We start from the raw sequence: 16,818 nt of genomic DNA on the forward strand, positions 1-16,818 counted from the left end.
ACCTCCTGCTGGCATGGGGCTCATACCTGCCACGAAGCGGGGCTCACACCTGCTGCACACTGGGGCTCACACCTGTGGCACACCAGGGCACACACCTGTGGTGCACCAGGATGTATATGGGGGCGCACACCTGTGCTGTACCAGGGCTCACACCTCTGGCGCACTGGGGCTCACACCTCTGGCGCACCAGGACACACACGGGGGCACACACCTGTGGCGTACCAGGGCTCACACCTGCAGTGCACCGTGGCTCATACCTGTGGCACACCAGGATGCATACCTGTGGTGCATCAGGACATACACCGGGGCACACACCAGGGCTCACACCTCAGCGCACCTGCTGCCTGGCCTGCACACCTCTCTTCAAGCTGCCCGTCTCCAGAAGCTGGATCACTGCACAGCTGGAGCTGGTTCCACGAAAGCCCCCTCTTCCCCCCGCTCAGAACCATGGTGCTGGATTTGAGGGTTCAGTTAGGAAGCAGTTGCTAAACCACAGCTGGTCTCAAGACCAACCTGTTTCTCAGGAAACAGCCTTGTCCCCTACCTTCTTCTTTTCAGAGACTTATCCTGATGTTGTTATCAGAATCTTAACGAGCCTCTGCCTATTCCTCCAGACTCCTTTCTTTCCACTCCCACACTGTGTTTCACACTGCAGCAAATGGTGTGCTTTTGCACACACATCATGATCATGGAGCCCACAGACCGCGGCACGCACGGCTGCCCTCCATGGTGGGCCTTGCCCCTGTGCGCCCGGCTCGCCCTCGCATGCACCCCCTGCCACACCTCTTATCCTGGAAGCCTCTTACCTGCCTGCCCTGGGAGGCAGCACCTTCCGCACCAGGTGAGCCTGCCTCCATCACAGCTCCAGCTCCCGCTGGAATCACAGGTAAATCTGTCTGTGCACCACAGCAGGCAGCAGGCCTCTGAAGTCAGGGACTGCTGCCTCCTCTCTGTGCCGAGGGCACCCAGCAGCGTGCCCGACGCGGGAGCCGGGACTCACCCGACAGTTGCAATGTGTTTGGTGAATCTGTTCACTCATTTGTTTCTACGTCTCCATAACAGACAAAATTCCTGAGATCTGTTTGGAAGAGAAAGCTGCAGAGCAAAATACCCCGGACGGTCCTCTCACAGCAAGCGCGTCTTCTGTGATATTCTTAGAACATGCGCATCGAAAGTAGCAAAAGGAGGATTCTGACAAGGTCACTGTCCCGGACAGGTTCACCACCGTCCGGTCAGGGCCCTTCTGTCAGCAGGGACCCCAAGGAGAATATTTGGGGGAGCGCTCAGGACAGAGAACTCAAGCGGCACGCAAAGGAGCGGATTCCCCAGCACCGCGTCTGCATATTTTCCCTTATAGGGTTACAGGGAGGACTCTCAGGCGGACTTGCAAATACTTCCACAGGCCCTTGCAGATGATCTAAATGGGCTGCCGCAGGCCAGGCCGGGCTGAGCCATCTCAGGGAAAGCAGCATAGCTTTAAACCCTGTCTGGCTGGAAATGTTCCCTCAGCTAGACCACATCTGAAATTCCTCAGGACTCAGATGACCGTGATTTGAATGACCAGACGGAGGGCTCTGCGCACAAGCTACCAAACGCCTTTGACTCCCCGTGCCCTGTCTACACCGCAGGGATAATAACAGCTATGGGCCTCGCAAGACTGCCGGAGATCCAAAGACAGCTATAAATAAAAGCCGGGGACTTTCGGGGCATTCCATTAAGGCTAGTTCAATTTGACCCTGAAAAGTTACAGTAAATAAGGTTTCTTCTTCTCACTCTCTGGTGTCTGGACCTGTGACAGTCATGGGTAGTTCCAGTACTGACTGAAAAGTGGATCTTAGATTTATCAATATCCCAGGGGAACGCCTGCATTTCTACAAGAGTATGTGTATATATATGCATAGTCTAAGTCCCGAGAATCTTCCTTTCCGGCTTACAGAGAGCCAGCAAAAAGCCCTCAAAGGAATTCATGTAAAAATCTGCAAATCATATTCCTTCCGACAATCATGATTCACAAAAATCAGATTAACACATGGATAGAAAAAGCAAGCCCTAAAGGAAAGATCCTTCTATTATTTCGTAGAAAGGAAAAGAAAAGCAAAAGATAGATCAGGCAATATCTTTCATAATCCTAATAACATAGGTAACCTGACTTCCTGCTTCCTGAAGCCTCATTCCTAAACTGGGTGGAGAGGCTAGGTTGAAAATCAAGCTGTTGCGAGCAAAGTTTTCGGCATGATATTGAAAACGCAGTAGGTCTAATTCCATTTACGCCAGTTCATTTAATTCAGCAGTAAGTTGCGAAACACCAACTGTGCTCAAGACACTAGTCAAAACTGAAAGCAAGCCCGGCTTCCAAGGGTTCATTATCTAGGGCAGCAGATAAGCACTGGGACTCCTGATCCTTTAGTCTGCGAAAGGGAGACTCACTGATGTCTTTCAGCCGGCATTGGCGGGTCTCCATCTCTGCAAAGGTGACTCTGATCGTGGCTTTTAGGAGTACCTGGCATAGCGGGGCTGGCACAGGAAAAGGCACACTGGGCAGAGGGACGAAAGAATAACAGCCATAGAAGGATGGAAAAGGAAAATGCAAATCTGTGTGCTGTTTACTGTATTAGATTTTAACTGTTTAAGAAAAACCACCTCTGTGTCCAGAAACTTGGGTACCTAAGCGTGGGTAGACTAATAATAAGTGAAACAAGCACGATCATTTACACTCAAATTAGACACACCAAGAACGTGCAAGTAAATAAAAACAGCCGGGAGGGAGGATGGGTGCTAGGAATGAAGCATCTGGCCAACCATTTTATGTCGAATTCTTTAGCTCCAAATCCCCGCTTCATTTCTGAGGCCCTTTGCCCTTAAGGATGGTTCTCTTTAACTGGAATCTGAAGTTTTGAAAAAAAGAAAAAAAAAAAGAAGAATGGTCCGCAGTCACAATGGTCAGAAGATGGAAGCCACCCATGTGTCCTTCAAAGGATGAACAGATAACCAAGTGTGGTCCATCACTCCACAGAACACTATTTGGCCTTAAGAAGGAATGAAACCCTGACCCATATGATAGCACGGGTGACACTTTGCTAAGTGAAGCGAGCCAGGCCCCAAGGACACCTGGACAAGGTCTTTAGGGGCGTCATACCCATAGATGCAGAGCATAGATGGGGGCAGCCAGCGGCTGGGGGACCGACGCAAGGAGAGTTAGTGTTTCATGGGTACAGAGGTTTGGTCTGGAACGATAGGAAAGTTCTGGAGATGGGAGGAAAGGAGGCACAACAGCATGAACGTGCTTAATACCACTGAATTCTATACTTACAATTGGCTAAGATGGTAAATTTTAAGATGGGCAATTTTTTAATTTATTGTATTTGTTTTGGGTAGAGCATACAATTCACAAATGACTGAGTGAGGGAGTGAGAAGGCTCCAGGTCCCCTGTTTGCAGAGCTCCCAAGCGCCCCGAGCAGAGTGTAGCTGCGTTTGGCCATGGACCCCCAGGAGTGAGGCCCCAGCATCCTTATAGATGCAACACCTTCCACACCCCACCTCTCTGTGCTTCTGGGCTGCCCGATCCAGCTACTGCCCCTTCTTCTCAGAACATTCCCGTGTTTCTGCCTCCAGCTCCGCTCATGTGTTCTGCCATAGGCCTGCCCTGGTGCTCAGCTTCTCTGCCAAGCAAGCTCACTGTGGGTAAAACCAAGCGCCTCCCCCTCTGCAAACCCTTCCCAGGCCACCTCCGGGAAGCGTGGACGCCCTGGTCTGGCAATTTCCCTCCAAAATCATCAGCTTCTTACTAGCAATGAACAACTGAGAGGTGGAAGAACGAGAAAGGCTAGATCCAGGTGTGATGGCATTAACATACATGCAACACCCACAAGTTTAACAAACTGTGAGACAGAGCGATACACAGACACCTATGAAATGTAATGAGGACCCAGATAGAAGGAGAGATACCGTATTCGCAGATTGGAAGATTTTGTACTGTTCATATAGTCGTCGTCCTCCCAAATTATTCTAGAGACTCAACACAATCCCATCCAAGAGCCCAGCAGGGTATAGGAAAAGAAAAGAAAAAGAAGAAAAAGGCTGATTCTAAAATATATGAAACAAGAATAGATGCCCATGGAAATCACTAGGAAAATATTTGCAATACACACATTTGACACCTACATGCTGAATATTGAGAACGTACAAAAGACCCAACCAAAAAAACCAAGCAAAGGAGCCAGACATTTCACACACAGGAAAGGACACAAATGGCCAGGACGCATGTTAAAGATGTGCTGATATTGTTAGTCATCAGCGTCAAGCAGGTTGTAGTCACAATGAGATACATCTCTTCCCGCAGCACAGGGAGATTCTAAGCACAATGAGATTCGTCAGGAGATGAGATTCTAAGGCTGGTAACACCAAGCTCTGCCAAAATACAAGCAAGTAGTCCCTCCTACCTTCCCATCCGGAGCCTGCGCGGCCCCACCTCCTCTGAGAACAGTCTGACAAGTTCTTGTAGAGTGAAATGTACATTCACCATGTGGTCCAGTAATTCCACTCCTGGGTATTCACCCAGCAGAAATCACTGCATGTGTCCCCACAAACACATTAGCAGCTCCACCCCTAACAGCCAGAGACTGCGCACAGCCTAAACGACCATTACCAAACACAGGATATACAAATTGTGAGGTCTTCACACAATGGACTATTTCAACGCAGTAAAAAGAAATAAACCATCCAAATGCATAACTTGTGAAAAAATCATAAAAACCCATACCGTCTGATCCCATTTTCATGAAATTCCAGAACCAGCAAAGCTAATGGAGAGCGGCAGAAAACAGATGGGTGGGTGCCCTAGTCTGAGCGGGCAAAGGACCCGTCCTGTTGGATTCTCAGGACTCAGACCCTAAGAGCTGAAGCTGTCTCTTCTGAGACAGCTCAAGGTCTGGGAGAAAACCCTACCTAGTTAAGGCAAAGTCAATTAAACAGGGGACAGTCTGTATATTGTATGTGATAAGGCCAATTTTGAGAAAATCCAGGTAAACAGGATTTTAAAAAATGATTTTGCTGCATGCATCACAACAGGCTAAGAGCACTGGACTGGCATAGCACATCAGGGCTAATTCTGCTTTTATAAAGAAGAAAGCAGGATTCCTAAATCACGGAAAGCTCCAGGGAATGAGTTCTCTTCATTACCATAAAGCTGCACTGCATCTTTATTCATGAATGGCTTCTTCTTCTAATCAAAGGAAGGAATAAAAACAAACAAAAGGGGAAAGAGCGGCAGACTGAACTTGTAAACTGGGTCTCATTCAAACAACCATAGGCTACTGTTGAAGCCAAGGGAGTTGGGAGGGGCTCACAGCCCACAGGGCTGGACAGGACAGGAGCAGCCTACATCCTAGCCAGCTCTGCCTTCTCCCAAGGGGAACAGGATCCCGCTGAAGCACAAAGCCCTCAAAGCCCTCCATTGGGCCAGGTCAAGGCTCTTTGAAAAGCATGGCAGGGTGAGCTGACCCCTCCCCTCTCCAGCAAGACAGAGAGGCCACGTGTGTTGTGGCCCCAGCCAGGGAGGGAGGAAGGGAGAGCCAGGTGCAGGGGGCCGGCTGCTCCCTCCTCACCCAGCTCCAGGGAGCAGGGCCCACCTGTCTTCCTGCTGACTGAGTTCTCTCTTCAGCAGGGAGACTCCTCAAGTCGAGGCAATCTAGAACAGTCTAATATCTGGGGATTCACGAATGCAGGCCCTGAAGTTCAGGGAGGAACAGGGACCTTCAGATCAAGGCCACAGAAAAGACTAAGAGGCAAGTCTGGGTGCCCAGAAGTGCTCCCTCTGGTCCGAACCTGCCTTTAAAATCCTCGGGGACGGTAGCTAATTTAGGGCATGAGAGAGGCCCTGGCACCATCTCCCGAATTGGAGAACCATCACTTTAAAAAAACACTGAGGCCTCTCAGCACAGAGCGAAAGCTGAGCCGGCAGCCAGCGCAGCGGCCCCCAGCTGCTGGCTTGGGGGCCTAATGGCTCAGCAGATGTCCACGGTCACTGCCGGGACAGCGGCTTTGTGGGGGAGGAAGCAGGAAGAGATGCCAGAGTGGGAAAGCTGCTCACAGACTCAACACTCTCTGAGAAGAGGGGCGGGGGTAGAGGGAGAGGGAGGCCTTGGCCATCAGGACAGGCCCTCCATAGTATGCCACCTCGTTTCCGGAAACTGAGACAATAGATGTTTGCTCTTAGACACTGCCCTTCACACTACCAGCTCCATTCTATGCACATCTGCAGCCTACTTTACATGAATTAAAAGGCCTAACCTAACTAAGTCATCGGGAACGCAGCTTGGGGCCGGGAGGTCAGGGGGGCCGCAGGGCCCTCAGACTTCAGACTTGCATGGTGGGCAAAGCTCGTGCACCTCCAACAAATTGAGAAGTGGCCTCCCCACATCTGAGCTTTTCCTTACCATAGTTCGAAGCTCCAGAAAGACACTGCATTTCCAATCGCTCCCACACCCCAGACCTCAGCCAAAAGCGGGCAGGGAGGAGGGGTCACCCACAACTCAGGGAAGGAAAGCATCCTCCTTGAGATGGCAGGGGTGGGGGGGAGGCCAGGATCAAGGCCTATGGCCTGACCAAAAGCAAACAGAATCCTTGTAACCCTGAGAGCTGTAAACCCTGGCTGTCCTCTGTCTCTCCTATCGTACTGGGGAGACTGAGGCACAGGACAGCAAGGCAGGGCACCTGGGCACACACTGAGGGGCAGAAACTTCTGCCTCGTGTTTTTTAGGTAGTCTAGAACTCCTGATGTTACTCCCCAAGGTGAGCCCGACAGCCCCTTTCTGTCAGGAAGATAGCACTCAGAGATGGTTCTAGTAGATGTCGGTCCAGACACAGCTGCCTACACAGCAATCAAGTTCTGCAATTATACTTTAATGTTAAACAGCTGGAGATAAAAGCATTTTCAAAACGCTTCCTCTCTGTCCTTCATACTGGAACACCCCCCCAGGGCTTCTGAAACCTCCATGGGAATGCTACTGAGGGGTGCTTGTTAAAATGCAGATTCTGACTCAGCAGGTAAGGGGGCTCCGAGGGTCTGCCTTCCTAACAAGCTCCCAGAGGAGGTGATGCTGCGGTCCCGGTGGCCCCAGCCCACAGGGGACTGGCTGACTGACAGTAGGGCTCCTTGAAGAAGCAGTGACTGTCCTGTTCCATGAAGCACCCAGCCAACCACAACCGACAACCTCGGGGGCCCCAAGGATCCAGACCTCCAGCAAGGCCATCAGGAGAGGGGACAGCTGAAGAGTGGCACTGCCCCTGAAGACATGCTCGACCTCTGACTGATATCCTCCCAAAGGTCAGGTTCAACCAGATACAGAGGGTCTTGGTAACAGGCCTCGATCTGTAGCTTCACCATCCCAGTGGGGAGTGGATGACAGCTGTGGGCCCCGTCTGGCACGAAGCCTCGGTCTGTAAACAGGGTCTTGTTGGCACGCAGCCACCCCCACTCACTGGCTGGCCACGGGGCTTCCATGCCACAGCAGCAGAGCAGCAGAGTGGCCACGAAAGCCGGAAGCCTGAAATCTTTGCCATCTCTGCTCTGGGGGTCCAGGGAAGCAAAGTCTAGAAAGGCAAGCCTGAAGGCCAAGGCCCAGCCTCCAAGGCTGAGAGAGGCTGTCGGGACAAGCCCAGGACTCAGAAGGCTAGTCCACTAAGAGCTGGAGCACAGCTGGAAACGGGAGGCCAACTCCACTCCTTGGGCTCAACTGTCTTCCAGCTGTTCGTGCAGAGGTGGCCTGGCCTTAGAGGGACATACACACTGGGCAGGATGCATGGCCCAGTCCTGCCCCTGCTGACGAGTGCTGCCACCCCACGTGTACACCTGACCCTGCACAGACTCCAGGGCAGGGGTGGGGGGCCGCGAATGGAGAGGCTGACCTCTGGCCTCGGATGAGCTTGTTCCTATCCTCTGGTCATGGTGAAGTGCGGAGGCCGCAGACCCTGCTTCTATCCAGGTCCTCCAGAGAGCAGAACAGGAAATGCCTCTGGGGCTCCCCGTAGCAGCAGGCACAGAACCGGGGCTCAGACAGCAGGGGGAGTGTGGGGCTGATGGGCTTGTCTCTGGGGAAGGCAGGCTGGAAGGCCGTCTGTCGCTCTGCCCCTGTTCCCCCTCCCCAGCAGATGGGGCCCCCACCATGCCCACATGGACGGGGAGGGCTGGTGGGCACTGAGGGCTGGGGAACATATGTCCATGTGTCAGTAGAAGCCAATTAAAGAGGACAGTCACCTTCCCATTAGCTTCTCAGGGCTTGGAGCCTCCGGGCTCACAGAACAGATGTGACTCAGGTTCCCAAAGAACGTGATGATGGGCTTGTGCTCGCACATTGAATGGTCACAGACTCGGGAGTTGAAGCAACTGGGTTGAAATTCTGCCCCTGTACTTCCTAGCAGGGGCCTCTAGCACACAGCCATGTCACTCTCCTCTCTCCGGAAAAGGACAATGATGGAGCTCGTCAACACATCCTCATGTGAAGAACTTGGCCCACAGGGTTAATCCTCAATAGACTGTGACGGTTACCCTCCTCGTCGTCAGTATAATTATCTGTCAGAAACATTTGCTCAAGCTTCATCTTGGCTTTAAAGCATAGGTGTAAGGGTTAAATAAGATGATCTGTAACTTGCCTGGACAGAGCATCATCTCTCAGTGGGGCCCCTGGTTTGGAGAAACCCAACCTCATCTCCCCTGTATATTTCATGAGACACCCCCCCTCAAACCTAGGGAGAACCCCTCCTCCAAAAGAGTCAGTAACATCGTTTCAGCAACAATGTAATCCGTGGAGGAGACACTGTATTTCAGAGAGGAGAAAACGAGCCCCCGGGAAGAGGAACTCACTCCCGCAAAGACACAAGGCTCGCAGGTGACAGACCAGCGTCTCCTCAGTAACAAGAGGCACCTGGCAGAGATGCTAGCTAGCAGCTTTAGTGAATGCTACCTCAGTAACCTGTAAGTAACCATAAAGCAGTACACTGTTCTGTCACTTTAACCATTTCTGTATGAAAGTGTGTGTCTCTCTTGGAAGTACTTCTTGACCCAAAGGGCCCTACTTCCAAAGAGAAAATGTCCCTAGCAATGTCCAAAACATAGCCTGAGCCACAACTAAGAGAGTTTTAATACACGTTTTGCTCTCCAGCTGAAGGGTGGTCATCTGCTCCCGGCTAAGGATCCAGAGCTTACGATATAAACGAAGTACTGTTCCTAACATCAGGATGGACCATCTAGAGCAAGCCCGACTTGACCAGGTCCCTCGAAATAGAGGCCCACACTGCCGCCCCCCACTTCCCATCCTTCCCACCCCGTCGGGCTCCCTCGTCGCATTGGCCCCTCCTCTGACGGGCTCCAGTACCGTCAGGGACATCTGCCCTCACTTCACTGATGGGACCGCGTCTGAACGTACACCTGTCACACGCCCTTCTGGACACAGTTTCTCCACTTGCCTCCCAGGCCTGGTCTCCCCTGCTCTTCGAGCTCATCATCTTGGACGGGGGCTTTTTCCTCATCAGTATACTCCTCCCTGGGTGACTCCCTCCAGCTCTGACTCCACCTACCATTTACACAGTAATCTCCCCTCAATTCCCATCTCCCGTTAAGACCCCCGCCCGCCCTGCCAGCTGCCCTCTGTGGGGAAAAGAAGCTGAATCTAGCCTTCCTGAGGAATGCTGGGGAGATGGGGTCGAGTGAGGGAGACACCCAGGGGCAAGTGACGGGAGTGGTGACAAAGAGCTGTGAAAGCAAAGGCCATAGGACACAGATGGCACATTACGAGAAACAGGACATGGGGGTGAGTTCCGTGCATCTGCGGATGAAAGCCAGCTGCTTCCACCAACAGCGGGGACCATGTGACATGAGCAGGCTCAGCCCTGTCTAGACGAGCTGGGGACTCCTCACACCTCAGTGGCCTCTTCGTGTACGAATGAAATCTGCTAACTCTATCCTTCTGAATTGCTCACGTTCTTTGAGGTCTTGTTTTATGCTCTTTTCCCCCAGTGCTCCGGGCCCTCTGTGTTTGGGCCTTAGTCTTAGCCCTACAACCGGCTTCTGACTCCCCCTGCCAAACCCCCCCCTCCCGGTCGTCCCCAGCCACTCAGGCCAAAATCCCTGAGGCCCTTCATCTAACCTGTGAGCGAATCATACAGCAGATGAACCCCATCTCACCTCTCTGGTCATTTCCCACCAGGCCCAGCCACTGAGTTCTCCTGCCCAGATTGCTGTGAGAGCTCCCAGCCTACCCCTCCTTTGCCACTTCTTCACCTCACCCCTGCAATCCAGCCTCCGCTCCAAACAGTTTGGTAATGAATGAATAAACACACACACACACACACACACACACACACAGAAGAGAGTGAGTGCAAGAGGGGGAGGGCAAGTGGAAGTACTCATGTTGTAAAATGTTTGGGGAATCTGGTGAAGGGCATACAGGAGTTCTCTGTGCTATTTCTGCGATGTTTCCCTAAGTCTGTGTGATTGCAAATGTAAGTTGAGAAACAAAACCCACTCCCTCCCTCGGTGAGCCCATCCTGTCTACCCCCTGCTCCCCCAACCATGGGGACCCCTCCTTCAGCCCACGTAGTTTCCATGAAACAGTAAAGAACCCTTGTCCATCTTTTGCCTTTACCATGCTGGGCAACAGGAACGTAACAATAATGGGTACATAGCCCACCCTTGTCCATCTTTTGCCTTTACCATGCTGGGCAACAGGAACGTAACAATAATGGGTACATAGTGTCCCTCGAGAGCTCTCCCTTTCATGGGAATCCAGATGAGCATATAAGCTACGAATTTCAAAGCATTGTGGTGAGGGCTCTGGCAGGCACACAGAGCTATGGGGATAAGCTGCTTGGGGGGCGGTGGGGATACAGGAGCTCAGCCCCACACCTTGCAGGAACCCCATTCCAGCATTCTCAAAACACCACCAGTTTTGCATGTCTGTCTGAGCCAGGCCATCCTGGGGGACAGTGCCCCTAGGGTGAGTCCCAGGGGCCGGCAAAGCAGCTGCCATAGCGCGTACACGTACCCAGGTCAGCAGACCCCGGCTGAGTGAACGAGGAGCTCCAGGACAGCCTATCCCTTGATACCCGGTGATACAAAACAAGATGATATGCGAATCATGCTTTCCTGTTGGAAGCGAGGCTAGGTTCACTAAGCATCCCTCACTAAGGAGGGCGAAGTCAAGCATTCTTTAGCACTAAGCACACGGCAAGTTGCCTGCACGGGAGAAAATCCCATCGTTGTCAAATAGCACGCACAGCCCCTCCCTGAGCCTCAGCCTCTCCACCATCCCCAGGGCCTGATAAAACAAGATTCAGAAAACCCTGGAAACTGTGAGGGTGCTTCCCAGCCACAGGAGCCTCTGACACCAGGAAGGAAGAAGGCAGGCAGGCCGACTGGGGACAACAGGTGTCTGGGAGGTAAAACAGAAGGGGCAGTGGGATGGGAAAGTGCTGGAAGCAGACGTGGCCAATAAAGCTGGGGCTTTAAAAAGGACACGTGTGTATGGATGGGTGGGAGGGGGTGTGAGTGTGGGCAGTGTGCACACACACAGGAGGGCTCAAGGGACCCTCATCCAGAGTCTAACTGGGAGGTGGAATAGTGATTAATAAATAATGTGGCCAAGGGCACCTGCCTGTGTTTCGCTTACTCATAGTTCAAACAGATTGAAATGCACCTCACTCCCACACATCAGCCCTAGCAAACCCCTGCACCAGCCCCGCCAGGAGGATGTCCAACCTTCACACACGGCCGGGAATAAGGCTGCAGTCAGCAAATGAACCCAGAATGAACCCTGACTGCCCACAGCCCGCAGGAGGGCTGTCCTTGGCGTTTCCAGTTACCCCGAATGCTCCAGAAATCTGTAATGCTGCCGGGAGGGGCTGTAAAGAACATGTCACACGCAGAGCGCGTCCCGTGCTGCCTGTGCAAACTGTCTCCATCCCAGGTTACTTGGCAAACTGTTCTTCCAGTATATCTCTGTGCCGGTTCTGGCCCCTCTTTTCCCAGAGCCTTGAACTGTATGCTAAAACAGTGAACTCAGGAGACCCACGTGCTGGCGGCCAGGTGCCTACGCCAGAAAGCTAGGGCACTGGGACCGTGCAGCGACAGTGCTTTCTCTCGACCAGCAAGAACACTCCCATGTTGCATGCGGCTGGAGGCCTACAGTGCGAGGAACAGCATGACAGAAGAGGAAGAACACTGTGGCAGAAGCTGAAACACAATCGCCAGATGAGTTCCTAAGTCACACGTGGGATGCAGCCCCACATCCACCGGTGCCTAGCAGGGAGATGCACAGTGTGCCTGTCACCCCTTCACCTCCCTGCTCTGCTGTCACCCCACGACAAGTCCCTGACAGCCCTCTAACCCCAAATTTCAGGAATCACATATTTTCTCAATGGCTTTCCAGCCATGATTAAGATACTTAGAGCATCCTGACAAAGAGATGGGTCCTGCCATCACTTTGACCTCTGGTTTCGCAGAAGTACGTGCTTTCGGTGCCACTCAGTGACCAGACCGCAGCACTGGCAAGTTGAATGTCCCCCACGGGACAGCTGGCAGCAACCCCTCTCTTCCAGCCACAGGAAAGCCAAGGCAGGGGCCGATCCCTCTACAGAACGCCCAGAGGAGGGGGGACAAGTAGGGAAGTCAGGTAGGCACGACAGGGGCACAGCCTGTGAGGAGAAAGGCAGGGAGCACTCCCACCCTGGAAACACCTTTGGATTGTATAAAGGGATAAAGGAGGGGCTGGGCCAGTTCTATGGCTGCATTGCTAAATACTGATGCCAAATCCGAATTCAGACAAGATGAAAGGGTCTCTCTTTAATAAGCATGCGCTCTGGTGCTCCATGTCACTCATTAAGAAAGTCATTTAGAAAGAATTCCCATTTAGGTGGTCATTTAGAAGGTCCAGTTTCTGTTCTAAGCACCATATCCTCATGTAAACAAAGTGCTAGGGGCTATGCCATGGGGCAACTCCCCTGTTCAATCAGGAACATACTCAGTTACCTATCGAAGAAGACCTTAATTAGCTCACGTAAACCCTAGACACGGATTCGAAAGCTCTGAAGCCCAAAGAGAAGACAGTCTTTGGATAGCTTTCTCCGCTTCAGAATTTTAGATGGTGCAAACAACCCTACGTGATTTCAAAATAATCAGCGATCCATCTTCGTGGACTGCAGGAGAGCAATCCTTCCAGACCAGGAGAGAAAAAGAGCCCAGCTGGCAAGGGGACAGATCATAATCAGTTCTCCGAGGGCTCAGCCAGTCCCAGGTCCTGACGTAACATGCGGAAGCAAAGAGCTGTCAGTGACCAAACAACTAAATTCTTAGCCCACCTCGCCATCTGCTGCTCCTGTCATTTGCATTTAAAATGAGTAAGACCGCCCTTAGAGGGGAGAGTTGGTGGCTGCATCTGCTGTTCTAGAACAATGGGTAGTCACTGGCCTCATAATGGTCCAAGCTGCAGCACAAGTGCGGGTGAGACTCGGAAGCACTTAAATGCTAGGCTGACAGTAAAGCAAGAACTGCAATTCTCTCTTTGATTTTTCCCCCTTTTCCTAAAGTCGCCATTCCCCAAAACCCTTCGATCATCTTGTATTATAAAACTTATGAGAAAATGTAAGGTCCTGTGAAATATAAAAGTATTGTAAAAAAAATCACCCCTTGCTCTCAGTACAAGACCTGTCAACGTGATTTGAAGCTGCTGGGTTTTTTCTCTGCACCAGTGGCACAGGGCTACATTTTCTCCCCCGTTCCTGCTTTTGTGGAGTGGAGGAAGATGGTGTGAGCAGGAGAGAGGGCGGGGAGGTGAGCAGCAGGGAGGCTCTGGGAAGGACACATGTAGGCTCTGGTCCCATTCTACCTGGTGATGCTGGGCAGCTCGTTTTCTCATCCCTCGGGCTGTATATTCTCTCTGCACCAGGACAGAAGCCCGTGGCCCACGCACGTGCACGCACACTTACACACACACACACGTGCACACATACACACGCGCACACACGCACACAGGGCAGCGTCGCTTACCTGTGTGAAATGCCGAGACCACCTGCTAATTTCCCAAGGAAGCAGTCCCCACTCAAGATTCGCACCTTCTTTCAGGGTAAGTATTTGGGCTGACGAGACATCCCCCAGGGACGCGTATGGCCTCATCGCCTACAGTCCCCTACTCCCTGCTCGAGCAGCATCTCCCACCAGCATTTTTCAGGACCTGGCAGAAGAGGGAAGAGCGGCCGTCTCACCCTTCCCGTTCACTCAACAAACACAATTCGCTGTGCCTGGGTTGGGGGTGGGCAGCAGCAACTCCAGACGCCAACCTGGGCCTTCGGGGAGCCCACGTGTGTGCCGGCACGAACAGACAAACCGGAACACACACCAGAGAGCGACAGATGTGGGACGGAACCATGCCACAGAGAAGAGGAGAAAGGATGTCTCCACCCGACCTGTGGTGATGCTGACATGACAGGTCAACAGGGAATAGGACAGACGGTGACAAGAGCCCCTGTAAAGTGACACTGTCCTCTCTCCGTTCTTCTTTCCTCATAATGGAGAAAAGGGGCAAGGCAGGGGGCGGATAAAGCTGTTTTAAGATGGTTTCAGATTTCAGACGTCTGGCCATCAAACCCCCTGTATTTCAAGGGAAAGCTGATCAACCATATGGCCAACGGCTGACTGTCTGTTTTTAAGAGCAAAGACGGGAGAATGTGTTTGTTTATGCGAACGCTCGGGCCCGCGCTCGTGCAAACTGTGCTCACAGAACTGTCCGTGTTTTGCCAGATCTGCCAGCTTGCCACAAACAGCCTTCCACGCCTTTTCTAACTGTTTATAAATAGCACAAACACCCAGATATGCAAATCGAGGCAAGCTGTCCTTTCCGCTGATGCCGCTGCTGTGACAACGGGCCAAATCCGCACAGGACAGACCACGTGGGGTTCTCTGGATGCATTCTGCTCCCGCACGCATGTGCCCCTCACCATCGTCCCGCGGCTTTCCTGATTGCTGCCTTCCCTGGAAGGCCCCCGGCCCGTGGGACTGCAGGCTCATCAGAGAGCCCCATTCACAGCCCAGTCTCTTGACGCCCAAATTATGCTTTTCCATCACACTGTTTATAGGGAACTGAATTCAGGTTCTCTCTACAATGGCCCGAGGATGACCTGTTAGCATTCTCTTTCTTCTAAAATGTTGAAATGATAGCATTATGCCCTCGGGAAGTGCCAGGCTCTGAGTTTAATCTCTCAGAACTCTTGAGACAACCGTATAAAATGGATACAATACCACTCCCCAACCGAGGCACAGGAAGGCTGAATAACTAGTCCCCAGTCACAGTCACAGGTTATTTCACATTTTTTTTCAAATTCTCAGATGTAAATATTGCTTTCATTACAAATGTGATTAATGTGTAAACATAATTAAGAAGCACTAAATAATAAAATATTGAAACTTGAAATTCAGATAGATGAGGGGCTCCTGGGTGGCTCAGGGGGTTAAATGTCTGCCTTCGGCTCAGGTAATGATCCCGGGGTCCTGGGATCGAGGCCCACATTGGGCTCCCTGCTCTGTGGGGAGCCTGCTTCTCCCTCTGCCCTTCCCTCCCAATGCTCGATCTCTCTCTCTCATTCTTTCTCTCAAATAAACAAAATCTTTGAAAAAAAAAAATTCAGATTTATGCAAAATGGGACATTCTCCCTCCACTCTAACCTCCCACCCTAGCTGTCCCTGTCCCCATCCTCTGAGGGATGCCACGGCGTCCTTCCGTGGCACGTATCAATTCCAGTGCACACATTGGGGCCTTCTTTTAAGGAGGACCTCATCAATGGGCAACAGAAGTCATGCTTCCCACCGTAACGAAAGCCCACTTCTCCAACACACACCATGTCAGAGGCCTGGAGTGGGTACGGCAGAGGGAGGATACAAGGCTTCTCCCTGGAAGGTCACTATCTCAGCCCAGAAGCATCACAGAATATCTGGGCAAAGGATGGAAAATGCTCAATCAAAAAGACATGATGGGCAGGCAAGTCAGAAAAGAAAATCATTCAAACCTCGCTAATAACGAAAAATGCAAATCAAGGGGCTCCTGGGTGGCCTTGCTTGTTAAGCATCTGCTTTTGGCTCAGGTCATGATTCCAGGGTCCTAGGATGGAGCCCCACCAAGCAGGGAGCCTGCTTCTCCCTCTGCCCCAGCCCCCCACACCCCTTTCGTGCTCTCACTCTGCGCGGGCTCTCTGTGTGTCAAATAAATAAATATTTTTCAAAAATGCAAATTAAAATGATATCATCTATAATTTTTTTCCCAATTTATTTATTTTCAGAAAAACAGTATTCATTATTTTTTCACCACACCCAGTGTTCCATGCAAGCTGTGCCCTCTATAATACCCACCACCTGGTACCCCAACCTCCCACCCCCCGGCCACTTCAAACCCCTCAGATTGTTTTTCAGAGTCCATAGTCTTCTCATGGTTCACCTCCCCTTCCAATTTACCCAAAAGCACATACCCTCCCCAATGTCCATAACCCTACCCCCCTTCTCCCAATCCCCCTCCCCCCAGCAACCCACAGTTTGTTTCGTGAGATTAAGAGTCACTTATGGGGGCACCTGGGTGGCTCGGAGGGTTAAAGCCTCTGCCTTCAGCTCAGGTCATGATCCCGGGGTTCTGGGATCGAGCCCCGCATCGGGCTCTCTGCTCAGCGGGAAGCCTGCTTCCTCCTCTCTCTCTCTCTGCCTGCCTCTCTGCCTACTTGTGATCTCTGTCTGTCAAATAAATAAATAAAATATTAAAAAAAAAAAAAGAGTCACTTATGGTTTG

The 16,818-nt window shown here is 51.8% G+C and overlaps 1 protein-coding gene across 5 annotated transcripts in view; it reads right to left on the minus strand.

Moving 5' to 3' along the window:
* AFAP1 (actin filament associated protein 1) overlaps positions 1-16,818 on the minus strand; it is a 136,715-nt gene that overhangs the window by 86,280 nt on the left and 33,617 nt on the right. Inside the window, exon 1 of one of the 5 annotated variants that reach the window (XM_044267849.1) lies at positions 14,040-14,070. The exons of 3 other annotated variants lie outside the window; for them this stretch is intronic. The gene's annotated coding sequence lies outside the window, so the exon portion shown is untranslated. Of the gene's footprint in view, positions 1-806; positions 829-14,039; positions 14,071-16,818 lie in introns of those variants that run through there. One more of the 5 variants, XM_044267847.1, reaches the window with a different exon arrangement.

The sequence above is a fragment of the Neovison vison genome, chromosome 11, assembly GCF_020171115.1.
Source record: "Neovison vison isolate M4711 chromosome 11, ASM_NN_V1, whole genome shotgun sequence".
Taxonomy (NCBI): Eukaryota; Metazoa; Chordata; class Mammalia; order Carnivora; family Mustelidae; genus Neogale; species Neogale vison.